Source organism: Puma concolor, chromosome C2 (assembly GCF_028749965.1).
Source record: "Puma concolor isolate L17-30 chromosome C2, mPumCon1.1.hap2, whole genome shotgun sequence".
NCBI lineage: Eukaryota > Metazoa > Chordata > Mammalia > Carnivora > Felidae > Puma > Puma concolor.
The window spans coordinates 73995172-74022232 of record NC_141675.1 but is presented as its reverse complement, the minus strand read 5'-3'; the positions used below and the strand labels follow the sequence as shown (position 1 = coordinate 74022232).

General features: G+C 39.4%; 1 protein-coding gene and 1 long non-coding RNA gene across 5 annotated transcripts in view; one reads left to right on the top strand and one right to left on the bottom strand.

Annotated features, from left to right (window-relative positions):
• Positions 1-873, top strand: part of LOC147577318 (uncharacterized) — a 50699-nt gene extending 49826 nt beyond the window's left edge. Inside the window, exon 4 of the long non-coding RNA XR_015240143.1 lies at positions 599-873. This is a non-coding gene — a long non-coding RNA (uncharacterized LOC147577318). The remainder of the gene's footprint in view (positions 1-598) is intronic.
• Positions 1-27061, bottom strand: part of FXR1 (FMR1 autosomal homolog 1) — an 816075-nt gene that overhangs the window by 94113 nt on the left and 694901 nt on the right. The gene's annotated exons all lie outside the window — the stretch shown is intronic.

The following is a 27061-nucleotide window of genomic DNA, read 5'->3' as shown; positions in this document are numbered from 1 at the left end:
TGTACATTAACTCAGATTATATCTGGATGTAAACATGAGACATATTAAAGCTACATGTAAAATAATTGTGCCTAGAATACGGTAGGTATTCCCAAATACCTTGCCAAATGCTTTCTTCCCTTTTTGCTAACTGTCAAATCTCTTCCTTTCTTTCATATTCAGAACAGATCAGAGATACTCAAAGACTGGGATGGCAAACTACTGCCTGCAGGCCTGCTGCCTGTTTTTCTAAGTAAATAAAGCTTTATCATATGTAACACAGGCAGGCCCGTTTATGTATTTTCTGTGGCTGCTTTTGCACTATAGAGGCTGAGCTGAGTAGCTGGGACAGATACTGTATATTATAGGTTGAATCGTGTCCTCCCCTCCCTCCCCCAAATCAGTAAGCTAAAGTCCTAACCCCCAGTACCTCAGAATGTGACCTCACTAGTCTATGTCTCAACAGTGAGTTGGGGAAATAGGGTCATTGCAGATGTAATTAGTTAAGTTAGGGTTAGTTAAGAAGTCATTCAGGAGTAGGGTGGGCCCCTATTGCAATATGACTGGTATTCTTATACAGAGGGGAGATTTGGATACAGGCATGCCAAATTCTCCCCAGGGAGAACGCCGTGAGAAGACAGCAGAGACCTGGGTGACACAGCCAAGGAACACCAAAGATTGGCAGCAAACCACCAGAAGCCAGGAGAGAGGCACAGAACACATTCTCGCAGCCCTCAGAAGGAGCCAACCCTGCAGAAACCCTGGTCTCAGACTTCCAGCCTCCAGAGCTGTGACACAATACATTTCTGTTGTTTAAGCCATCCAGTTTGTGTTACTTTGTTACAAATGCCCTTGCAAAAGCATATATGGTATGACTGGGTTCAAACAAAGGTATTCTGGCTCCAGAGCTTATATTCTTTTTTTAAAAAAATGTATTTATTTATTTTGAGAGAGAATGAGAGCAAGCCTAAGGTTTAATCCTGGTGGAATTAGAGGTAAGATTTTGCCACAAGTGGCTTGATGGTGGGATATAGATCACTCTTCCTGAGGTCTTCTGCTGGTTTCAGAAAAGAGTAGAAATGATGTTTGATGATTTTGCTCCTACATGTATTTTTAAAACACACACACACACACACACACACACACACACACACACACACAAGTTCAACTTTCTACTTATCCTGAGTTTCTATGAGGAGGTTTCTATAAAGGATAGTGAAGAAATGGATCCAATGATTAAAAATTAATTTTGCCTGAATCTGTGAATCACAAGGTCGAAAACGGTCATCTGATTGGCTTTAGACTCTTAAAATTGGAATGCTATTCGGCTTAGCGGTCTGCGAAGGTCCAACTTTAGTCTTAGCGAAACCCTGCGGGGCACTTTAAAGCTCTTTAACAACTGGAAATCTTTTTATGTCAATGATGTATGTGTCCGTGGAGCACAAACATGTGGTTTACATTTCCCTTGAAATGTGCGTGAAGTTAGAATTAAAAGACTGGTTGCTTGGCAAAGGTCATCATTTGGCAAGAGGGTGCTTGGTCTTGCTGATGCCATTCCTATTTGGAAAGCAGATGGGGAGACCTTTTGCCTATCTCAAAAAATATCTCAATCCTCTATTTGTAATTAATGAGCATAAAGGGGAAGCCAATTTTTCAGATATTCAGACCAGAATATCAGAGAAGCCAATTTTTCCCCTAAGGGGAAAATCATTTAATGCTTAAGGATGAAAAATATTTTATGTCATTCAAGATAGGATATCTGTGCCTTCTTGCTCTGCAGCAGTACTTATTTTCAAACATTTTCTTGGCCCGTGACGTGTGACCAAAATGCAAAAGAGGCTGGGTAAAAAGAAAGATCCCTGGGAAGTTTTCTCCTCCTAGAGAAAGAGCTTATGTAGTGTTTAGCAACCCGGTGTTCTCTAGACCCCCGTTCCTCAGTGTGAGGTGTGTAGACCAGCACCGTTAGCATCACTGGGAAGCCTACCAGGAATACAGAATCCCAAGCTGCATCTTGGACCTAATGGATAAGGATCCACATTCTCACAAGATCTACAGGTGGTTCATAAGCACGTGAAAATTTGATTCTCAACTTTGTTTCTCACTGTTGAGACACAGACTAGTGAGACAAATTTTAGCTGCTCTGTGTTAGCTCCTCTCCATCCTGCTGCATGGCAACGGTGCTTGGAGCTTGGCTTTTCTTCCCCACCGGTCCCTTTCCCTCATTCTTGAGGTTCTTGCTAGGGAACTGGGCTCTTACCATGTGTCAGTCACTTTGCTAAGTCCTTTACATATATTAAATTATTTAATCCTTGAAACAAACTTATGAGGTAGCACTATTAACCTCTGAATTTGACAGATGAGGAAACTGAGGCACACAGGAGTAACTTGCCTAAAGTCAGACAGCTTGTACATGATGAAACCTGGGTTCAAACAAAGGTATTTGGGCTCCAGAGCTTATATTCTTTTTTTAAGAAAAGTGTATTTATTTATTTTGAGAGAGAACGAGAGCAGGGGAGGGGCAGAGAGAGACAGAGAGAGAGAGAGAGAGAGAGAGAGAGAGAGAGAGAGGAGAGGGAATCCCAAGCAGGCTCCGCACTGTCAGCACAGAGCCCAATGTGGGGCTCGAACCCATGAACCATGAGATCATGACCTTAGCTGAGATTAACAGTTGGACGTTTAACCGACTGAGCCACCCAGGCGCCCCCCAGAACTTATATTCTTAACCACTAACCACTACACTGTACTGCCTCTGAGTATGATGCGGATCATGAAAACCTTGTTCTAAGTAGTATCTATGAAAATTAATGGTAAGGAAGATACCATATCATAGAAATGACAAGTTCCAAAATATTTGCAAGTATGAGGGGCATGTTGGGTCATGAACTATTTCTTACACTTGTCCAAATCAGTAGGTTGGATCCTAACATGTGTTAGAAATAAAGGCAGAGACTGGAACTTACAGAGTTAATGCTGCTCACAACTCCAAGTAAATTTATTTTGACAGATTGGAAAAACCTAGTCTTATATTCGTTTCAGTTCTGCTGCTGCAGATGTAGTTCTGTTTTAATACTGTTCCTGTAAAATGCCAAGCCCCAAATCCCTTGGTTTTTCTGGATATATTTGGATACCCTGAGGGCACTCGATGGCATGGTACTCAGGGTTCATTTCATGGGACTGTTTTATGGGACAAGTTCCCACCATATTCCAGGCCTTCATGGCTACAGAGGGCTCAAAACTTCTGGACATTTTTGATAGCCCAGGCTGTCAGATTATGAAATCAAGGAGCTGTGGCCTTGGTGTGATCAGTTTTCTTCATCCAACTCTGTGGTCTACTCAGTAAAATCAGTCCATCCTCCATGTGCCCCCAAAAGGAAATGATCTCACATGCATGTTAATAGGAACCCATATACACACTCATTGCTTCTCTCAGTGAAATTAATTTCAAACATTTGCAAGCAGACAGGAATGCATTTGTGTGTGTTTGCAAATACATTGTACCCAAGGCTGACCCTCAGTTAAGCTGCTTTGGTCATGTGTGAAGTGGGGGTCGAGGGGTTGCTTGAGGAGGTGAATGTCTCTACTTCCTGCTCTTCTGAGGGAGGTTACACTTCCTGTGTATTCTCTGAGATCTGCTGGTCATCAGCACAATTCAGTACCATGTAAAGAGGTGGTGTGTACAAAGAACACCACACTAGGGCTTTGAAGACCCAATTCCAGCCATGTCCCTTATTAGCTATGTCAGCTTGAGTGAGTACTTTGTACTGGAAACTGAGGTTAATGATTCTTACCTAGAGATCCCTGTAAGAATTAAATGAGGTCACCTGTGTGAAAGCCCTGGCATGATGCCTGCCACATTGTAAGGACTCAATATGTGTTCATTTTCCCCCTTTCTCGCAGCTGCTATCTTGGGATTTAGGGCCTACTTTAAGCACAAGTTCAAACCACTGGCGAGTTTTCTCTTCTGTCCTCCACCCCTTTAATTCATCCCCTCAAAGTCCTCCCCTCGAAGACTCTTGGAGAAACCAGAGCCCGTTCTGTATGTCATGCCCTGGCTTTGGTCTCCTGTTATCCCGGCCCCTGTAGTACGAGCTCATACTGATGTCAGTTCCATAGCCAAGAGTCTCACCTGCCTTGAGTCCTGCACCCCCGACAGGCTGGGCAGAGACTAAAGGGCCAGAATGGTAGGGGCCAGATAACTCAGGTGCTAATAACTCAGGTCCCCTAGACATGTGTGTTCTAGGGAGAAGCTATTGATTATTAGTAATAAAACAACAGTTGCATGAAGTACTTACCATATGCTAAGCCCTTTACATTTCTTTCCTTGTTTATCTTCACAGTATCTCTGCAAGATAGGTATTATTATTGCCACTTTGCAAATGAAAAAACTGAGGCTTTCAGAAGACATAACTTGCTCAGAGTTGTACGTGTAGCGTAAGAAGCTGTGGCAGTGAAAATGCTATGTATTTACCACGCTATTTTCTCTTCCTGGGCAAGTAAGAAGAATACAGCTTCCCTTGTAATTTGGTCAGGGCTATATGACTGTGTTTTAGCTAATGGACTGGCTCCTACAAGAGTGCAGGTTCTGCTTTCCCTACGAGGATGATCTTGGAAGGCATCTATTAGATGGCAGAGCTACAGGATAAAGGAGGGCCACCCAGCCCTGAGCAGACTTATGACACAAGCAAGAATCTTTTTTTTTAAGTTTGTTTATTTTGATAGAGACAGCGTGAGCACATGTGTGTATATGCAAGCATGCAGGGGAGTGGCAGAGAGAGGGAGAGAGAGAGAATCCCAAGCAGGCTCTGCAGAACCAGATGCAGGGCTCAAACCCTCATGAGATCATGACCTGAGCCCAAATCAAGAGCTGGACGCTTAACCAACTGAGCCACCCGGACACCCCAAGCAAGGACAACTCTTATCAGAGATTTGGGGGTTAGTTGGGTGACAGACTAACTAAGGGTTTTGGAGAAACCAGAGCTCCAAACTAAGGGTTTTGGAGCTATGTTGTTGGGACACCAATGTTCCAACACACTTTGCTCTGTACAGTCTCTTGATACTGATATTGAAGATAAATAATTGATAAGTGAACAAAATGTGAATAAAAAGAGAAGACAAAAGCTAAAAATGTGCTTCCGTTATGGAACAACAATAGTGATTACAATTATTCATGCGAATTACCACATAATTGCCATTCAATAAATAGTTATTCACTATTAGTAAGTTTTATTTCACTTCAGAGTTGATTCTTTGTATTAAATAGGTGTGGTCAATAAGTAAAAAGCCGCACCCAATCTCACGCTTAGAGATATAAACATGCTTGATGGCTGTTGTTGTTTGAAGCACAACAACCATGTTCACAACTTAGAAAAAAAATTGGAATAACATGGGTACAAGTAAACAAACACTAGAAAGAGCCCACTCTAAAATTCCTAGTCATAGTGACCCTTTCTTGGGGGTATAGGCTGACCTATGTAATACTGAGTTTTAAGCCGTAAGAAGATAATATTATACAGACATTCCAAAGGCTGTTGAAAGCAACCTCAGACTTATGTGATACTTTGTTTTTAGTCATGTGTTTATTGCTAGATAGGCTAGTTTTATCAGCTATGTCACATGATCACAAATACTCAAAAGACACTATTTGTAAGTTGTATGTTTTATACGGTACAAGCCTCTAACAGAATTATAATAATCACCTGCTAGAGAAACAAATTGACTGGAATATTCCCTTTCAGTATGAGAAAACTCAGACTTTTTTTTTTTTTTTAAGGAACTTAAAACACAAGAAGTGTGTATTTTCAATAATAATAGCAAACTTATAAAGCACGTTCTATGGACATTGCTCTTTTAGTTTTCACAACAACCCTAGAAGGAAATGGAGGCCACAGAGAAGTTAAATAACTTGTCCGAGGTTATCCAGCTTGTAAGGTGAAGAGCCAAGACTCAAACCAGACAAACTGGCTCCAGAATCTTCTCAAACCCAGCCAGCCTGGCTCCAGAACCTATGCTCTTCAACCACTCCATGCATGCCACTCCCTCCCTGTCATGAGCACTTCTGTGGTGCTTACTGTGGGCTCAGCACTGTTGCAGCATATGCTCAACTACTTTCTCCTCTTTTTGTCTGCAGACAACTCCATCTGACAAATCACTGCGGACTTTCACAAGCCCTTATTCTGACCGTGTTTCAGATTTAAACCCTTAGGGTCAATATCTTGCTGCCAGAGAAATTAGAGGAAATTTGATGAACAATTCAGTAGGCAGACTGTTCCAACACAAGGATTTTGCAAAGAAGTTAACTTCTAGTTTTGGCAAACACAAATCATGAATAAAAAGACATGGAAATGCCAGAGTTTACAAAAATCATAGTGCACAACATTTTAGTGGGTATTATTTATTAAGTCTTTTGCGGGCCAGGTTCTAGAGCATGAGATTTTATTCACATCATTATTTTGTTTATATCTCAAAATGCCTCTATGGAGTATATCTTAATTATTTAGTTGACTATCAGATGCCATAGGTTTTAAATTGCACAATTAGTTTATGTACTAGCAAGCAAGAAAAAAAAATGTTGCTAAGACACACCATCAGTTGCAAGATACATTCTAATGTTAAAATGTGAAAGACTATGCATCTCAACTAATGAAATATGGCACAATCCCCATATTACAGGTGAGGAAACAGACTTCATGAGGTTAAGCTGCTGCAGATCATGTGGTTAGCAAGCGGTAGAGCCAGGGCTCACATTCAGGTTAGCCTGACTTGAAGCGCCTATCCCCCCCCTTTTTTTTAATGTTTATTTACTTTTTTTTTTCTAATGTTTACTTATTTTTGAGAGAGGGAGAGAGGGAGAGATGGAACGTGAGCAGGGGAGGGGCAGAGAGAGAGGGAGACACAGAATCGGAAGCAGGCTCCAGGCTCTAAGCTGTTAGCACAGAGTCCGAAGGGGGGTTTGAATCCATGAGCCTTCCAGCTGTGAGATCATGACCTGAGCCAAAGTCAGCGGCTCAACCGAGCCACCGAAGAGCCCCAAAATATTTGTTTACTTTTGAGAGAGAGAGAGACAGAGCAGCACAAGCAGGGGAGGGGCAGAGAGAGAGGGAGACGCAGAATTCCAAGCAGGCTCCAGGCTCTGAGCTGTCAGCACAGAGCCTGACACAGGGCTCAAACCCATGAGCTATGATACATGTCTGAGCAGAAGTCAAAGGCTTAACCTACTGAGCCACCCAGGCACCGCTTGGAGCCTATGCTCTTAACCATTTGATACAGTGTCTCAATCTGTGTTCATGCTGCATGAAGTAAAATTAAATGTCTTTGTGTTGTTGTTGGTAAACTGATCATCCGTATGCTGTAAACTGGTAACTTAAATCTCAAGGTGACTTTTTGAGATTTGCTCACCCAATAAGATGCTTTTACATTGGCCAAATAGGCCAAGAAAAGAAACCAACTTCTACTTCATTTGCAGCTATGTAGACAGCTTCAACATTACAGCTTCCAAGTGACAATTTCTGTCTCTGTCCTAGAACCATTTCTTATTGTAGCTTATAAATGAGAAATAAATTTTTTTCTCATATAAAATAAAATCTTTGTTTCTGAAGACATTGCTTGGCTTGCTGTTCAGTTCACAAACAAAATATAATTTCTCCACTTTTAATAAATCAAGATGTTTCATAACTATGTCATGGTTTGAGATGTGGGAATAAGCAAACAAGACCACACGAAGCACAGAGCAATTTCATAAAAATATTTTTAGCAATAGAGACCCACAAGATAGAAGAACAGAAAATGCATACATACTTGAGTCAGAATCCCATATTTTTCCTTTTTTTTCCCCCAAAGGGCGACAGCAGCTTTAAACTTTGCATTCCTCCTGTGTAGGACTATACATACATGCACAGAACACAACTTCAGTTCCTGTTCTAAAAGCACTATGAACTATTGTTTTATGATGGTCTCTTGGGGCTAGGGGGAAATGTTATTGGTAGTCTAAAAGAATAGGTTTTAATATAGGCATTTAATTTGCTTTCCATATACTCCCTGATTAAAACAAGGTTTGCCCCATTTTCTATTTTTCTTTTAAAAACCCTCTTTACCCACATTAACAAAACAACATACTGACTATAGCTGTGACTTTGACTTTGACTGCCCTAAGTTTAGATACAGCTTGGATTCATCGTTGGCACTGTGTCCAGGCATCGAGTCAACTTCGGCTACATTGACAAGATGTAACTTGTAGTTATTAAGAAAAATTAGTTTGTCTCCCAAAAGGTTAAATTGACTCATGATACAGTCTGTTAATCTATTTCTTTTTAAAAATTAGTTGAAAAGAATCAAAAAGGAAATGCAGCTATGGCTCCTTAGCAATTACTGCAATAAAATATTTAAATCCACAAAAGCACAGAAGAGTCAAGTGAAATTTATATACAGATACATGAATTCAACTCATAAAAGTGGAGATTTGAGGCAATGAAAGTTATTGCTGTCATTCAAGAGAATATTATTATTGTCTCTGGGCTAAAGAAATAATGTGCTCTTCACTTGAAAAAAATCCTCAAAATACAGACAAATATAAAGAAGAAAATGAAAAACATCCCAACTTCTGAGATTGTTATAGTTCAGAGAGATTAGGGAAATGCTAGAGAGTGGCAGTTTGTACTCAAACAACCCAAGCTGAACTATAAACCACAGGCCTTTTTTTGTTTGCTTTGGTTTGTTTTTTAAACCAAACCATACATATAACCAACATTCATTATCACTTTACGCTCACTGGAGCTAGATCAACAAATATAGTTTGATTGGAATAGGGCTGGATATGGAATATTCTGATAAGACTTTTATACTGACATAAGCATAGCCAGAAAAGAAAATGTTAAAACATTCACACAAATTGGAAGCCTGGGCTTGGGTCCAGTTGCTCACACACTAGAATGAATGTCTGAGTTGTGCCGGGATCACAGAGTCAGTTCTAATCTGTTCTGTTTCACTGACACGAGCCCTTGCTGTGTGCTGCATGCGGTGTGAGGTATTTTATATACGACATTTCTTCCCAGGAACTCTGCAAGCTAGGTATCATTGGCACCCACTGTTTTTGTTAATGTTTATTTATTTTGAGAGGAAGTCAAAGGAAGGGAGAGCACAAGCAGGGGAGGAGCAGACAGTGAATCCCAAGCAGGCTCCATGCAGGCTCAGAGCAGAACCTGATACAGAACTCGATCTCATGAACCATGAGATCATGACCCGAGCCGAAATCAAGAGCCAGACGCTTAACCGACTGAGTTACCCAGGTGCCCCAGTTGGCACCTACTTTAAGATGAGAAAACTGGAGCTCAGACAGGTGAGGCGGCTTGTCCTGGCAAACGGTGAAGCTGAGATGCACACATACCCGGGTCAGTGTGCCCCAAAGCTATGTTTTTACCATTGTGATATCAGAGCAACACCTGCTCTCCATCCTCAAGGAACTTAGAGTCTACTAGGAATGGGGATAATTGGGGAAATGACTAGAACATAAGACAGAATACAAAAATCATCCAAAGATAAAAACAGAGTATTACGAGGCTCCAAATGGCAGGGAGACAGATCTAGTAGGAGCTGGGTGTGAGGGGGGGGATAGAAAGCAGCAAAAATGCTCCCAGTAAGAGCATGGATGGGAGAAGGGACTTAGATAAAGGACAGAATTTCTACAGATGTGGTGCAGGTTGGGTGGGGCAAAGGCGAATCAAGAAGAAGTAGAAAATCTGATATGTTAGCTACATGTAAGGTCTGAATGGAAAGTAGGGAGAGATCAAGCTAGAAAGGTGACATTGGCTCAAACACTGAGGGTTGGAGGTTCAAGGGGAAGAGTTTATATATAATTCACCAGGTGGTGAGGCTCCCTGCAAAGTCTCTGAGTTCAAGGAGACCTTAGGAAGACTAACCAGGCAGTAGTGCAGAGAGAAAATAGGCCCATTCCCTCGACTTTCAGTAAGTAAGATACATATTAATATCTTCATTTTAAGGATTAAAAAACTGAGGCTCACAGGAACTAAGTAGCTTGCCCAAGGTCATAGTTAATAGAGAGAAGAGACAGGACTTGAATCAAGTCTCTCCAATTCTTTAAAAAAAAATTTTTTTTACTGTTTATTTATTTTTGACAGGGAGAGACAGAGCATGAATAGGGGAGGGGCAGAGAGAGAGGGAGACACAGAATCTGAAGCAAGCTCCAGCCTCTGAGCTGTCAGCACAGAGCCCAACCCAGGGCTCGAACTCACAGACTGCAAGATCATGACCTGAGCCAAAGTCGGTCGCTTTACCAACTGAGCCACCCAGGAGCTCCAAGTCTCTCCAATTCTCAAAACTCACTCTGTTCCCTAGACCTGACTACTCCAACTGAGGTCTATGGACTGGCAGCATCACACCCCTTCCCAGATCCCTGAGAGCTCATTAGAAATTCAGACCTACTGAATCGGAATCTGCATGTTCACAGGATGATGTAGGCACATTAAAGTACGAGGCCACATTTTCTTTTTTATAATGACCTATGTAATTACTGGAAAAATCATTCAGGTGACTACACATCCAGCTGTTTGGCAGAGTACCTTGGGTAATTTCTTTACACAAAAGGTAAGAATCAACAGAGAAAGAGGGCTTTCTGGATTTTGTTCTCACAGGTAAACCAAGTCAAGAATTCAAACACTGAAACTGTACCTAGCTAGGTGGTCTTGGGCAAGTCACTGAATCTCTCCATTTCAGTTTCTTCATCTGTATAATACAGATGCCTATAAGAATTAATGAGATAGTATCTGTGACAAAAGCTTGTATAATGGGAGATCATATAAACATACGGAGTGCTGTTATTAGAAGGCATAGTTATTAAGCACTTTATTTAAAAGAATAAAGAGAAGAAAAGGAAGGAAAAAAGGAAGGAAGAAAGAGGGAGGAAGGAAGAAAAGAAAGGGTGAAAAGGAAAGAAAGGCAGGGACAATATGTAAAAATTCAGTGAGGGAAAGAAAACCGGTTTCACTGAGGCAGGGGCATAAAGAACTGATGGGTAAGAGCTGTAAGGGGTAAAGGAGCTCAAGAAGTCTGTGTTCCACATAGGTGTTTCTGAAAATACAGAGACTGCACCACACATGGAATTGGAAGAGAAACAAGGGCCTGTGTGGTCTTGGCCCGAAGGAACAAACTTGAGGTCCATAAAGCCACTAAAAAAAAAAAAAAAAAAAAAAAAGAAAAAAAAAAGTCATGTAGTAATTAAAGGAATGAAAAACAGTTCATCTGAGGAAAACTTAGGATAGATTTTTAATCGTGGAGCAGAGAAGTCTACATAATGAATTAATAACGGAACATTTGTTACCAATTTATTGCAGTTACCACAGAAAATTAAGATACATTAACTGATTTCAAGCGTGAGATTCTTTAGTTAGCCTAGACAGTGAGGGAGGTTAGACACTGAACACGTTAAAAAAGAGATTATGGACTCCTCAGCCTTAAGTGTTTTGGCATATACTTATTGAGGGCCTACTATTTGCCAGGTATTGAGCTGACTGTTGGGGCTACAAAATGCATAAAATACACTTCCTTCAATTAGGTAATAAGTCAGCAGAAAGAAAGATACAAGTTATTATAATCCAGGGCAGAAAGTAAAATGTTCCATAAAATAGTTATAAATAAGATAGTATGGAAATTCAGAGGCAAGGTGTTCACTTCATATATATAAGAAGTATTAAGAAAGGCTTCCTGAATATGGTACATTACACATTTTTAAACTTTTTTCCTTTGGTTTTCTAAGAATCAAGGACCTGGACTAATCATCTGCTGGGATTCTTTCTCATTTTATAATGCTGTGATCATCATTATCATGCTATAAAATAATTGATTACCTTTGAATACACTTGGGACTTAGAAAAAACTAAAATGTTAGGCAGCAGTAACTCTGACATCATTTTGGCATCCACTTATCTATGGAAATCTGCGTCCACATGAGATTCAAAAAGTAAACCCAAACCAAAACAAAACAAAACACTCAAACTAGTTTTAATTCAGTCAAACAGCCAATTTATTGAGACATTAGTGTTAACGCACTCTGTTGGTTTGTTGGTTCCATGCTGACACCAACATATGAAGAGAATGTAGATGTACAGAAAACTGTCAGTCACCGGCTCCCTTCCCTCCAAACCCCTGTGAAATTAACAAAGTATTTCTGAAGCAGGGAAGAAGTAACGGATACAGTATGTGGTGTGCAGGTAGTCAGCAGGGATGAAGCAATTAAAGTGTTTTATTGGTAACCAGGAAAAATCTGAGAATAAAGTTTCTTTCCATGTGCAGTAAAGTTTTGGCATATTCAATAATAATCAGGTAAAACGTATCTTAAAGAGTTCTAGTACATGAGATCTGCTAGTCAATTACCCCATTTCAAGAATTAAAACTTTAATAGCTTGGAAAGAATAGAATAACAAAATCTAGAAAATAAGCCCAATTCTTCTATTTTCGTAATTGCTAAGGCTCAGCAATACTCCTTGAGATAATTTTAGAAGAATTTAGTAATAGTAGGCATATTAAAGATTTCTATAGGTGGGGGGAAATCCTTCAAATTTATTAATAGAAAGGAAAAGAGTGTTAGCCAATAATTTTTAAATGCAATGTCACACATTTCATATACAAACTGAAATTTTTTTGGAAAGGTGTCAATAAATGCTCTGGGTTTGCTGAACTTCTGAAGGACATGTGCCTGTAATTGGCCTTTCTCATTTCTGTCTTGTTAACAAGTATATAAATAAGAGAAGGCTCCAGTAATTGGCTCAGAGTTACTAATGAATTAATTAACTTCAGTCTATTTTACCTAACCTTTAATAATAAGAGTCCTTTTTTTTTTTTTTTTGGTCTAGCAATAGGTCTGACAGACTGAGAAAACAGACATGCAGCAAAGCTCTTGAAAATTAATGAGAAACGAGGAAAGAATCAATGTACATTCTGCTTGCAGAGAACTGACACAAAAAGACACAATAAACCATGAACAAACACAGTCAGTTTAAAAAATAGGTTAGAAAAAGTGGGCAAATTCAATTATAGAAGTAATTAGAAGATATAGGGCAAGGCTGCCTTTTGGGACTGTGCCAGAAAACATGAATTAATATGAGTGAATAGAAAGAGCCCATGTAGTAATTAAGAAGCAATCACCTATGGCAATGAGTACCTGAAAACAGGCTGCAAACTATTAATTCAGTGATCAAAAATATTTTTAGATGATTAATATGGCAAATTTATTTTAAAAGACTAATTTCTGGAAAGATATCAAGACAATAGCACACTATTTGTTCCTCTGGCATTTATATAGCTAATTAAATTTTATAATTTGCAACAACAGTCATTATTATCTGAAAACAGGAAAGGCAATATTTCACCTTTAAAAAAAAACAGTGGTTCTAAAATCAATAAGTTAAATCCAGCTCCTGCTGTCCTCCCGTAAGTGCCTAAGGCTTGACGGTTACATTCTTTCAATGCGTATTTTTCCTATACGTCTGTGTTTCTATAATTTTAAGCATCTGAATTAATGTATAAATTCTCCAAGGTTTTATATGTTTCCATACCTGGGCAGGGATTCTACACACTGTTTAACTTCAACACTATCAAATCAAAGCAGTTAAATGTACTATTTGTGCATCAAAGACTTTCTTACTTGGTCAACAGAGGTCTGTTGCTTCAGTACACACCATTCCTTCCCCTAGAATACAAAGGCACAGACACGTTACAGTGAAGAGTGCTTTACAGCACACAGAAGGCTAATGGCTTCTGAAATAGGTGATTATCAGAGCCCTGTAGAGCAAGATGAGGGTCTGGCTGGTAATAAATAACCTCGCAATATGAATTATTCTATTTCCACAGCTTTAAGAAAAGCTACGTTTCATTTGTTGATCAGAAAAGTCTGGAAAATGCCGTGACTTTGGAAATAACAGGGAGCTACCAAAACTAATCACTGTGTCGGCAGGGAGTTATTGAGCACCTACTAAGGGCCTAAGGAGCAAAAGTAAATCTTGAAATGCTAAGCTTGTAACAAATATTTGTGTGTGTGTGTGTGTGTGCGCGCGCGCACGCACACGTGCAATTTCCTTTTCAAAGTCAATAAACAGAAATTCATGTATGCATGCTTTAGAGATGCTAGACTTTTAATTATTAATTTGCTCATGGATTATTGCTATTTTTGAGGTTAAGGTACAAACTGTTGACCTACAAAACAAGACTGAAGTAGAAACTCATTGGGAGTCAGTGTTGCAGATGGCATGGAGGTTAAAAGATGTACAGGTATTGGAGAAAAATTAAAAATGAGAGAGGCTGATAAGATATCAAATGAAGCAGATATTAGATCTTTCCAGTTCTTTTATTATCTGTTTTTCCTCTCATTTTCTTCAAACTACCTGGTGCTTTTGAAAAGAACCCATAAGAGAAGATCACCTCTAGCAGAGCTCTCCCATTGTGAGTTTGCCTTACGTTAATTATCAAAACTTAGGTATGGCAATAGGAAACCAACAGCTCCTCTAGCTATATGCTGACGATGACAGAGCCCCCGAGAGGCAGGCAATTGGGAACTAGTGAAGTGAGGACAGCTTAGAGGTGTGTGGGCTGAGAGGGGCTGCCAGCTGAACAGGACCCACTCACCATGAAATGTTAATGTGTCAATGAAGGGGAAAAGCATGAATGAACCGCAAAGAAACAGAAAGTGACTCAGCTGGTTGGAGATGGAATTTGGGCTCTTTGCCAAGGTAAGGTGTTCAAGGGCACATACCCTAACACCTAGGGAAAGAAAACAGGCTTCCCCTATTTAGAAAGATACAATATTTTGAGGAATGAAGACAAATGCTCTTTTCGTTCAGAGATAAACTTCCTTCTTTTTATTCTTTCCTTCTTCCCTTCCTTCATCCAACATATTCTGAGTTCCTACTTTTTGCCAGGCTCTAGGTTAGGAATGGAGCAAGGCTCTAGGTTACCAATGGGATGGTGGGATATAACATAAATGAGGCCTAACCCCTCTTTCAAAGCTCCTATTCTAGAGGAAGGACAGGTGTAGACAGATGTAGGCAACTATGATAAAAGATAGTGAAATAAGTTGCAAAAGAGGGGAAGAGGTAACCTGGGGTGGTGGAGCAGAGGAGGCAACTAGCTGGGGGCTCTCGTGGATCAGAAAAGGTTTTCATAGAAGAGGTGGCGCTTATGCCTACCTTGAAAAATCATACACAGAGAAGGAAGGAGAATTTCAGTTGGAGGAAACTTTCTCTCACCCTACTATTATCTCTGATGTCCTCTTTTTCAAATCAAAGTCATTTTAGGAAAACAAGGAGACAAGACACCCATGACATGTGCATGTGAGGGTGCTGACCATGTGTGTGTGTGTGTGTGTGTGTGTGTGTGTGTGTGTGTGTGTGTGTGTGGTGGGGGAGGGACGAGGAGAAACATTGGGTTGTACAGGGATTTCTCTACAGTTTAGAATACATTCTCCTCATATATCAAACATTTGCCTCATCCAGGTTTGGAAAATGTGATCTTCCAATAGCTTTTATATTTTACATTTGATGGCTTTGTCATTTTTGCCAATAATAAGTCCCTTATTCTAACTCATGACTTGAGGATTCCTGTGGATTGTACTATAGTCATACATGCATCCAATTACTCCTTTATTAATTTCTCCTTTCCTTTTCTCATTTAAGAAATACTTAAGTACTTAATATTTGGCAAATATCCTGGTAGGCACAGTTTATTCTTTCTTTGCTTCTAGCTTGGAAATGATGCCACTTCTAACATAAAACATGGACATTATTTAAAATGCATTGACTAAAAGATCAGACTTATGCACAGACTTGTAGCTTATTCAGGGCTGAACAACAGAACCAATCGTGTTCTTAACTGATATATTGGTGAGTCAGGTCATATATATACTGGTCTATTAGTTCTTAAGATATTTTCAAAGAAAGGCTATAGAGAACAGCCTAGTTAAGGTAACCACAACAGGCTTATGCACAAGTGGAGAAGAACTTCAGACTGGCATACGTCAAAAGTTTCCTATATACAAATCCAGGCTTGTTTACCAGATATGCAAAATCTAGGTCTCCACATTTCTCCAGAGGCTAAGAGAGGAAAAGTAACTATCACGCATAAACATTAATTCATTCGGTGGATTTTTAAGTACTCTGCTAGGGACTAGGGATATGAAAATGATTAAAACATGAGTCTCGCCCTTACTCCCTCAAGTAGATGAGTCAGATAAGTAAATCAATTATTACAATATAGCCGTGATAAGGTATAAAAGTACAGCATGCTATGAGAGCACAGACGAGGGATATCTAAATTAGACTGGGACAGTGGGGTAAGAGGATAGGATGCCAGAACTGAGTTTTTAGGAACAAGAATTTAATTAGCTGAAGAAGGGGGCCAAGGGAAGATGATGCATAAAATGGCACAATGAGCTTGGGAATGTGTTTTTTGCAGACATACAAAGTATTGGCTCCATATTAAAAGAAGGGTGGGATGGTCAGACAGACCAGGCTTACACAGATCAGGCTCTCTCTGAGGTTTTCCATTCCTTAACTCATCTCCTTTTTCCCAACTCCTTTTCTTTCACCCAGAGTTTTTGGACAGAGGCATATAGAGAGTCTAGTCTGTAGACATTTCAGAATTTGAAAGCTGCTGGCCCAGAGGATGTTGATGGGGTATACCCAATGGGCATTCACACTAACAACCTAGCTGAGAACACAGAAAACCAGTAATGGCTGAGATCACGGTACACATGTATGTTCATGAAGTTGTTGATATCTGTGGAAGTGATTCCTTCCTTTATGCTAATATTTCTTTTGTCTGAGTTCAGAGTCTTTTTTTTAAAGTTTTTTTTTACGTTTATTTATTTTTGAGAGACAGAGATAGAGCACGAGCAGGGGAGGGGCAGGGAGAGAGGGAGACACAGAATCGGAAGCAGGCTCCAGGCTCTGAGTTGTCAGCACAGAGCCTGATGTGGGGCTCGAACTCACAAACTGTGAGATCATGACCTGAGCTGAAGTTTGACGCTTAACCCACTGAGCCACCCAGGCACCCCTGAATTCAGAGTCTTGATTGAATAGGCAGCTTGTCACAAAGACCTCAAAATGTTTTCTACCCGGGCAACATCAAGAAATGGAATCAAGGCAATTCTCAGGATTAAAGGTGTTTATCAGGAATGTCCACTCCTTTTTTGAATTCTCTGCCTACCTAACTCCCACTCATCCTTCAGGAATCAGCATAAGTGACTTTAGTATTTTTTTCCTGAGAAGTTTTTCCTGACCTTCTGTGTTAGGTTGTGTCCCTCTGTTATATGCTTTTTTAGTACGTACCCCGCAATTTTCATTTGCAGCACTCAATATGACTGATTAAATACTGAATTACATAATTAATGCTTTCATATCAGGCCCTATAGGTAGAATGTTAGCTTCATAAGGGCAGCAATGCTATAGTGCCTAACAGTATTCCTGGTTCACAATAGCATATAAGTCTCTTGAAACTGCTGTGGGCTTCTAGGAAGGTTCAAAGGATGGAACTACATTATCTCCTCTTATTGCTTTATCTGGCCTCTTCCCATGGCATTTTGGCTCAAAACTAATCCGGCATCTTCCCATTCATCTGTGTCAGGGCATCTCTATTGATGCAACTTATTTTCCTCAGGCCAGAGCTTCCTTCATTATTGAGTGCCAAATATGCTGGTCACCGTGCCAAGCACTTGGGATAAAAACATGAAAAGGCACTGACCTTTTCAGGAGGGCAGCAGGCTGCCATGGGAGTGGCAACATTGGAGCAGGCTTCATCAGTCTCCAGAGAGCCACTGCCTGTAATTATGTCACAAGAACATTGCCCTTTTAGCTTAAAGGATTTGATCTCTGTTAAAATGCCTGTCACCCTGGAAATCATAACTCTTTTTAGCTGTTATCAACCACTTTTACCTTCGTATGAATGAAGGATCTGAGAGCAGGTGTTGGCCCAGAGGGTAGAGAGGGACAGGGGATAACAGCCAGAATAAGGCTGCTGGGAGGAAGAGGGGGAGAGGGGGAGGGAGAGAGAGAAAGCATGCCGGTAAGGTGAGAAGGGCTTAAAGATGAAGCAGCTAGAGCAATGGCACCTAGCACGTAACAGACACAAGGCGACGCCTCATGTGTAAATAGAAGATAAACTGTTTTCTTCAAATTGGTTGAGGGCTTGTCCTACCTTACGCTGTTTCTTTAGGTAGCTAGCAGTTTCTGGTTGAAAGAAGTTTACAAAATAGGGAACAGATGGCTCCAGCTGTAGAGTTGATGTCAATTCCAATTACACTATCACACTCTAGGACTTCACAGGGAGAACATACCGAACATACTCTTCTTTGCATTTTCTACTACTACGAATTCAAGAGGATTTCCATTTTCAGAGATGTTCTAACAAGAAGACAGACTCTGTATCCAAAGGTTCCATGTAAGCTTGAGCTTAGATGCATATGCCGGGTTCTCTTAGATATTCCAAATACTTTTTTAAATCAAAGAAACTCCCATAGACCTAAATTGGTCATGTGAACTAGTGATGAGGTTTCAAAAGAGGACAAATCCCATACTGGTGTCTGCATACTAAGATTCTTTTCTATGTCTGTGAGTATAATGCTTGCTTACACATACTTGCAAAAACAATTAGCATACTAATTTGCTTCTCTACCTAAAGAATGGAAGATTCTTTTGACACAGACAGCTGTCCATGAATAGCTGGGGTGACCCTTGGTCAGTTTTCCATCTGTCTTAGAGTAAATGTCCAGACTGAGACACACATTAGCTGTATGACCTCAGGCAGCCTTCTTATGTTTCTGTTTCTCAGTATCTTCATCTGTAAAATGGAGGCACAACTAATACCTGCCTGATGGGGTTGTAATGAGGATTAAGTCAGTACTTTGCTCACAATAGACATTCCATATTATTTTTTTTAACTCTGGTCTGAGTCTGTCTATTCGTGAGGAAGTTTGTAGTGGATCCAGGACGCTCGACTTTTACCTGCCTCTAAAGAGACAGAAGTAGAGAAAGGTGTTACTGAATCAATTTTGAGAGAATTCTGCAGCTATAAGGAAGTCACTACTTCTTTTGCCCTTGACTCACGGAGATAGAGGCTTCAAGCACAGATGCACAGAGAGAGGCAGGAAGTGACTACTGTCTGGGGATGTGTAAGGCCCATCTCCAGTGTCCCTCATAGCGCTTAGAGTACCAGGCTGACAAATCTAAATAATACCAGTTATAACTGTATGACCACAGTTTCTGAATATCACCCTATACTGATTTCCCTCTCCCACTTAGACTTTTCCCTTCCTTAGACTAGTGGTTCCCAACCTTGGTTACGTGCTGGAATCATCTTTGGAGCTTTAAAATATTGATGCTTGGGTACCATTATCAGAGATTCCGATTTAACTTGTCCGGGATATAGTCTCAGTACTGGAATTTTTTTTCTTTTTTTTTAAAGATTGTATTTTAAGTTATCTCTACACCCAACTCGGGGGCTCGAACCCACAACTCTGAGATCAAGCGTCACATGCTCCACCTACTGAGCCAGCCAGGCACCCCTAGTATTGGCCTTTTAAAAAGCTCCTCAGAGAATCATTGCATTTTGAACTACTGAAATTTGTTGTACAAAAATAATTTTTTTTCAATGTAAAGTCCAAGTTAACACATGCAAATAATCAATAAAAAGACAGAAATTTATTCATGGTGCCTAAAATGAATTTCATGTCTTTAACAGTATTTGGTATCTTAAGCTTATTCGAATCCTAGTTTAATGTAAACACTCTCTGGTCCTGCCCTGCCCCATAAATTTGAGGCTGTTGAGCCGATTTGGTATGAGGGGCACCAGACCAAAAGGGACAAAGCAGTATGATGTGGTCTTACCATTTGCACAAAGATTCCCAAGAGCCCGAGTTGATTCGGGGTGCCCTCTCGGACCTTGGGTTAGTTCCAGGGATCTAAGGATCTCTCATCATTGATGAGTTCTGCCAGTTCGGTTGTCAATTTCAACAGTGGGGATTTTTCAACTCCAGTGTCATTAGACTCTGGTGTGTCATAGTCAGCTGTGATTGAGATACGTTATAAGGAATGTGAAATAGTCATAAAGCTCTCGGGTTTTCCACACAACCTATTTTAGAATTAATTCCAGCAAGCTCAAGGGTATCCTTCTAACAGCACTGCTTTCACTTACTTGCACTCCAATACCCTCTCCTGAATGAGAGAACATGGTGGGGCCATGATTCCCATGAGGGACTATCATTTGACATGAGTGTCCCTGTGGAACAAAGGTTGGGGTTTTGCACAAACCAGCCTCCCAAGTCAAAGAAGTTCCTCGCTGGGCGTCAAGTTTGCAGCAGTGCATACTAATAGGGGTGAGGGGAGAGCTGGACAAAGGGGCCTCTCTGTGTTTCGGTGCCCAGGCTCTTTTTTGGGGATAGAGAGGACCTTGTTTTGTTGTTGTTGTTTTGTTTTTTTTTTTTTTAATATTGGAGAAAGAAGCTTGTTTACAAGGTCACATCTTAAGCCATCTCTGAGCTGAACATGGAAAAAACATCTTAAGTAATTCTGCTAATCTTCTGTCATCACAAAAATCAGTTTATAAACATGTCAAGTGTAAACACAATATTTTTAGGGAAAATAAGGACAAAAGTATTACATATTTGGGGGGGTCCTTCTGAACATGGAGTAACTATGATTCAATCAGGATTTTTTTTTTAAATATGAAATTTTTTGTCAAATTGGTTTCCATACAACATCCAGTGCTCATCCCAACAGGTGCCCTCCTTAATGCCCATCACCCACTTTCCCCTCCCTCCCACCCTCCCATCAACCCTCATTTTATTCTCAGTTTTTAAGAGTCTCTTATGGTTTGGCTCCCTCCCTCTCTAACTTTTTAGGAATTTTAATGTCTTCTGCTGAAGATGAAGGAATGGGGTACCTCATTTAGCTTTGTTCATTTGCTAACCAATCTTGCCAGTTGCATAAAAAGAGAAATTAACATTTGGGTAATTTAGACCAACACTTTGATTTTTTTTTCCTTTTCAAGGTTCCTGAGCAGAAGGGAAAATGAGGCTTGATGATGAGGGTTGGAGAAGGGAGAAGGGCTAGGAAGAAATATGGTGAGCACTCAATTAAACGGTTGTTGGTAGTTGTGGTGGTGGTAATGGTAATGCTAATAAATCTCTTCTAGGAAATGCTTTCAAAGCAGTTAAGTGTACAAGGGAACATACCACCTTGGTTTTTATAAGTTCTGAACTATTTTGAAAATTATTTGACTTTTCGTGCTTAGCGATTTGAGCAAAGATTGCTGAAGTTGGTTGCCAATTTCACTAGTGAGTATTTTTCAACTCCAGTGTCATGAGACCCTAGAAAGAATTTTGTTTTTTGGGTTTTTAAAATTTATTTTGAGAGAGAGAGAAACAGAGACAGAGAAAGAGAGACAAAGAGAGAGAATGAGCTGGGGAGGGGCAGAGAAGGAAAGAAAGAATCCCAAGCAGGCTCTGTGCTATTGGCACTGATAGCATGAACTTCAAGATCATGACCTGAGCTAAAATCAAGAGTTGGATGCTTAACCGACTGAGCCACCCAGGTGCCCCTCTACTAAGGAATTTTGAATGCAAAATAAAGGAAGAGGGATTTATTGAGAGCTCAGTATACTTAAAGTGAAATTGAACCTTGTTTTTAATTTTCCTTGTTTATAACAAATTACTTAATTCTTACATATTTTAGTGCCTCAGTTTTCACTTCAACATTTCAACTTATTAGTGAGTAATAAACATGGAGTCCTTTAAGTTAAATGGACAAAGTTTTAGATTCCTCATGGTTATATGGGAAATGAAGTGAAGGGCCACTTTCAGACTTCAAGCCAAAGTATGAGGGATTCCTATTATTACTATCTTATTACTACTAATATCATTAGCAACAAAGAGTGTCAGAAAATTCATGGATTATAGTTCAAGAAAGGATTGCTTACCAAAAGAAAATCAGGAATAACTGGGGGGGGGGGGGGGGGAGGGTACTTCATTCACCTTTCAAAGAAGCCAACTCTCCTGACTTCCCACAATACATTGCGGAGGGCTGCTTCCTGAGACAAAAGTCTGCAAGGGCTAGTCTGACACATGGCCTTCGTTGCACTACTCATGTTGAAACATTATATTTTCCTTTCCCTCCATCTCTTCCTCTTTATGTTACACTGCTGTTTATTTCACATTGCTTTTTCTTTTATACTGACCCTAGCCTTTCGGTGTCAGTATATGAAATCTCAGTTTTTCATTCTGTAGATCATTTCTGGCCCTGTGGTCTTCGATCCATCACTTTTTACAGGGCTTTTATGTCACTAGAGACAGCTTTGCATTTTAATAAAGTTTCCAGTCCTCTAGGGCCCTCTCCCCTGAAACAGCTCCAGCTCCCCAGGGCTGCTGAAGAGTTGAGCAGAGAGAGTAGAAGCTTTTGTGGACAGTGATGCTGATGGCAGATAACTCCAGCTGTCATTACAAGATCATCCAGATAAGGAGGGGACAATCAAGTAGGGCTTATGGTCCACTTGAGTTTTTCTGATTGTAAAACCAGCCATTTTTCAATTTAAATAATTTAAGGATTCCAGCTTCTCTATACTCTAAGGCTCATTTAGCCTCTTATTAGCTAACTGTTTCTCCAGTTCAAGAGGTGGAAGGGAAGAGTGCAGATTTTTTGTTATTGTTAATTCACAGCAGTGGGTAGTGGTGTGTAAATAAAAAATAAGCCAAACAAATTTGATGGGAAGAGAGAATAGAAATCCATACCAATAATCATACGTGATTTTAAAAGTTAATTAAAAGGAATAAAAAGGACAAGTACTCCGTGGCCTATCATATTATCAACAGGCCAAATGACATGGAGGAGAATGAATTGGAAAACGGATTCCCAGCTAACTAGAAAAAGAAGACAGACTAACATAGCGCTTAATTTTAAGTTGAAAATCCCAAATTCTCTTCTAAATCTGTTCCTCAGAATAATGAGGATCTGATAATGATCTCATCTCCCACTATTCTTATTGAAGGAAAAGCTACTATGAGCAGGAGAGAAATAGTGAAACAAAGTTGCAATGTCCCCCAGAGGATTCAGGTCAGGACCGACTTAGAGAATCACCTGTGACACATCAATGACAACACATGCAGCTAGGAAAGCATAGCTGGCATGAGGTCTTCCTTCTTTCTCTTAGTTGTAAGCCTCTTTTTTTCCCCCCTTTTCAATTTTGCACCCTTTTCTTCTTTCCAGATCTCTGTGACCAAAGGCCAGGAACCTACAACATTTCTTTTCAAGTGGTGTATACAGGAATTACCCCTCAAATCACTCACTCCATACAAAAAAAATGGGACATGAGGGAACACCCAACAAGAAGGTGGGGCTTTTCTTGAACCTTTCAGGAGTATCTGTTTGCAGGACCATGTCCAGTTTTTCTGTATAGGTATTCTAGGGATGGGACATTTCTGGAGAACCAAGCAATGTCTATGCCCACGGGCTGGTCTTTTCCTTTGCTTAGGAGACACCTGTTGCTGACATGAAGGCACAGATTCCCTGGTGTAAAGGTCAGAGTCTGAGGGAGAAGGTTGAATAGCTAATTAGAGAAAATATTTCCTGACAGAGGTAGGACCCATGGTTACTACTAAGAGTTGAATCTGATAGAGAGATCCTCTTTGAATTATTAGAAAAATAATGATGACATGCAGATTGTTGACCAAACGGTCTTCAGTTGCCACTTGAACAAAATCTTCTTGTAAGGAAATGACATCAATAGCTAAGGAGCTACACTAGAAGAGACCAAGAAAACAGTGTGTTTTCTTTCCCTCCTTCTTCCCTTGCTTTCGTTTTTTTCCCTTCATTTCTGTGCTATCTCCCTCTTTCTGAACAACAGAAACCCATCTTTGGATTACTAGCAAGTTATCATTGATCTAATTGCTGATGCATAAGTAGATCTTAGGAAAATATGGGATAGCTCTACTCAAAGCTCTGAGTAGACTGTGAACTTCTGGACTGGTGTTCTGCTCTCCCTGAACCTCTCCTCCCCACTTCTCTCATTTTAGAGTTAAGGAAAACAAAACAAACAGCCAGATAAGCTGAGTGTCAGAAACAGCAAATATTGCTTTTGCTCCTTGTATTTCCTTTTTCTTTTTTTAGGCACCGGGATTGCAAGCTCTGTGAAGTAAGGGGCCCTGATTGATTTACCCATTACTGTATTCCCAGCACTTAACACTGCACCTAAATATTTATTGAATGACCGAACTAATGGGATATCCATCAATATCCTATCCATAAGATGAGGATAAAGAATTGGTAAATCAGAGCTAGTTAACATAAATAACATAAACATTGCCTTACAGGTCTTTCTCTCTTTTTTTTAATCTGCAAAAGCTCTATTAGAGGAGAATTTTCCAAAATGTGTTTACAAAATATTAGCTCTGGAAGATAAAATTCGATTTTTCCCCCCAAAAAGGTGGGGAGAGTCTATGGAAAATTAGCTTGGGATACTCTATACTACATAATCTCAAGAAAATTTTTACAAGATGATTTCTCACAGTTTTTCAAATACAAATTTTCACTGTGAATTTCTCAGAGAGGAACATAGCTTGCTATATCTACACAAATTATTTGAACATGTTTCTCTTTTACCTGGCACAACTTATAGGAATAGTATTCCATAACATATGTCTTGGGGAAAGTAGCATCTTAATTCAGCTTTACATTCTTTAATTCTCTTTCTTTTGGATTTAAGTCCTAAGTAATTTTTTCCAGTGAGAAAGATACCCCCAGGCACAACAATGTGAATATAGTTAACACTATTGAACTTTACACTTAAAAATAGTTAAAACGGTCCAGTTTATGTCATGTAATTTTTTTTACCACAACTGAAAATTTAAAAAATACTCCCTACATGTTACTTTACTAAGTAATAAGCGAATCAATATTTTACCTAAGGGCTGCAATAGTGCACCCAAACTTCACGGTGTTAAAGGGCTTGGTTTTGGTCTGTAACATGCTGCTCAATTGCATTTACCACCTAGATACTGTAGTCTCAGTAGCATCTTGATTTTGAACATGGGGCTATGGATTTCTTAGTGTGTATTTAGTAACACAGCCTCGGATGACTACACAAAAAGACCTGTGACTGTATAGGGAAAGTGCATTGTAATTCAGTAGAGTGAGCTTGGGACTAAGATACAAGAGACTATGTTGCAAAATTGACATTGTCACTGACTCAATGTACTACTCTAGGTAAACCCTGCTTTCCTTATCTATAAGATGGCCTCAGTCAATAATTTTTTTTACTTTTTTGCCTCCAGCATGAGATTCCCTTCTTCCATGGAGCTCTAATAGTCACAGGAGATGCAAGCAGAGATGCTGTGGTCTCAAGGAAGTAGGAGGCTACTTGGCCTCCCTTCTCCCATGGCCCTGAGCATCCCCAAAGAGCCTAAGAGTTCAAGGGAACACAGTTTGAAAACCACGAGTCTCATAACCTTTAGGATTCTTACCAAGTTTTACTTCTGCCTCCAGGAGTTAAGACTGAGGTGGAAAAGAATATTTGTGTGTCCATATTAAAGCCTCTAATTTTATACAGAGAATTCAGCTGTTAAGGAATATAGAACCCTGCCATACTACATGTGACGAGCACCTTTTGAATGTCAACACTTATTTTAGATTAAAAAATAAAATAGAAAAAATATCACCAGGATATACCCTTCCCTCAGTCACTTTATGGATACACTTCAAGATATAGAGTTGATGGTAAATTAAAATTGAATGCAAATATTGTCACTGAAAAGTTACCCATTTACATGGGTTTCTCAGACCCTCTGAGTTTTTAATGGGCAAGGTTTTGCTAAAAACAAAAAGTGTTAATTACATAAATATGCGTATTCTTTTCAAAGCATTACACTATATTCTGGTTATAAAACAATAGAGAAATGAATGCAAAACCATTTCAACAAAAACACTGCTTCTTGAACAGCCTTTAAAATTATGACATGTTTACTGGGAAAATGCATTACTCATGACAGGGTTACAAAAGCAATATTAACCTTCTTGAAATTTAATAGCAAAGTCAGACATGTAAAAATCAGTCCCAGACATGGTAATATAACTACTTTTGTTAAGATTGTACATTGGATAAAACAGATATTTAAAGCTATATTAAGATGTGGGTAAATAAAGAGTCCGTTAGAAGATTCCCAACACACATGCATCACAACTAAAATCATCATGCAGATTGTTCTAAAGATAGCATCCGTGGAAATAAAAAACAGTGTGCTTTCTTTTGCTCTTGTTATTTTGGGCACTGTTGGTTTTGCAATTTTGTACAGGATGTCAGAAATTAAATTTGCCCTTAAATATACATATATCTATCTTTTGGGGCAGGCATTTGCTACATTGACAAGCTACCAAACGCTTTCATTGTATCTAATGTGTGACTAATGAGTCATTGTAATCTGTCATCAAAGAGGATGTTTGCTTCTGCAAAAAAATAGAATTTACCCCAAAATAGCATTGATATTATAAGCCAAGAACTGTGAAATAGTGGTTACAAATGTGTGATAAAATATACAGTATAAAATTGCACTTATCATCAAACGCAAGTTTGATTTACAAAATATTTTTTTCTGAAATTTATCTCATTGCTATAGTTTTATCATATAATCCATTACTTGCCTAGTCATGTTTAGAAGAGATTCACGTTTTAAATTATTTCATTGTTTTTGTTCAAAGGGGATTCACATTTTAAATGATTGTTTTTATAACCCCGCAAAATTTCATTAAAATCTCTCAAGGAGTTTTTACTTATTTTAGAGAATGCTAGTTTGAGACATAGTCAAAAAACAAAGGTCAAAAGTCATAAAGGATAATAGCTGATGGTTTTGATAATGCTAATTATATATCACTGAGAATAAAGGTAGAGAAGGAAATACGAATACTAAAGAAAGATAAACATCCCAATGCTGGATTAAAAAAATAATAATGAAAAAACCCTTAAAATGTCTTTGTACTTCACTGTCATAATTCAAAGACATAATGAAGCCTGAATTAAAAATGTCAGTTTCTGTGAGTGTTGATAA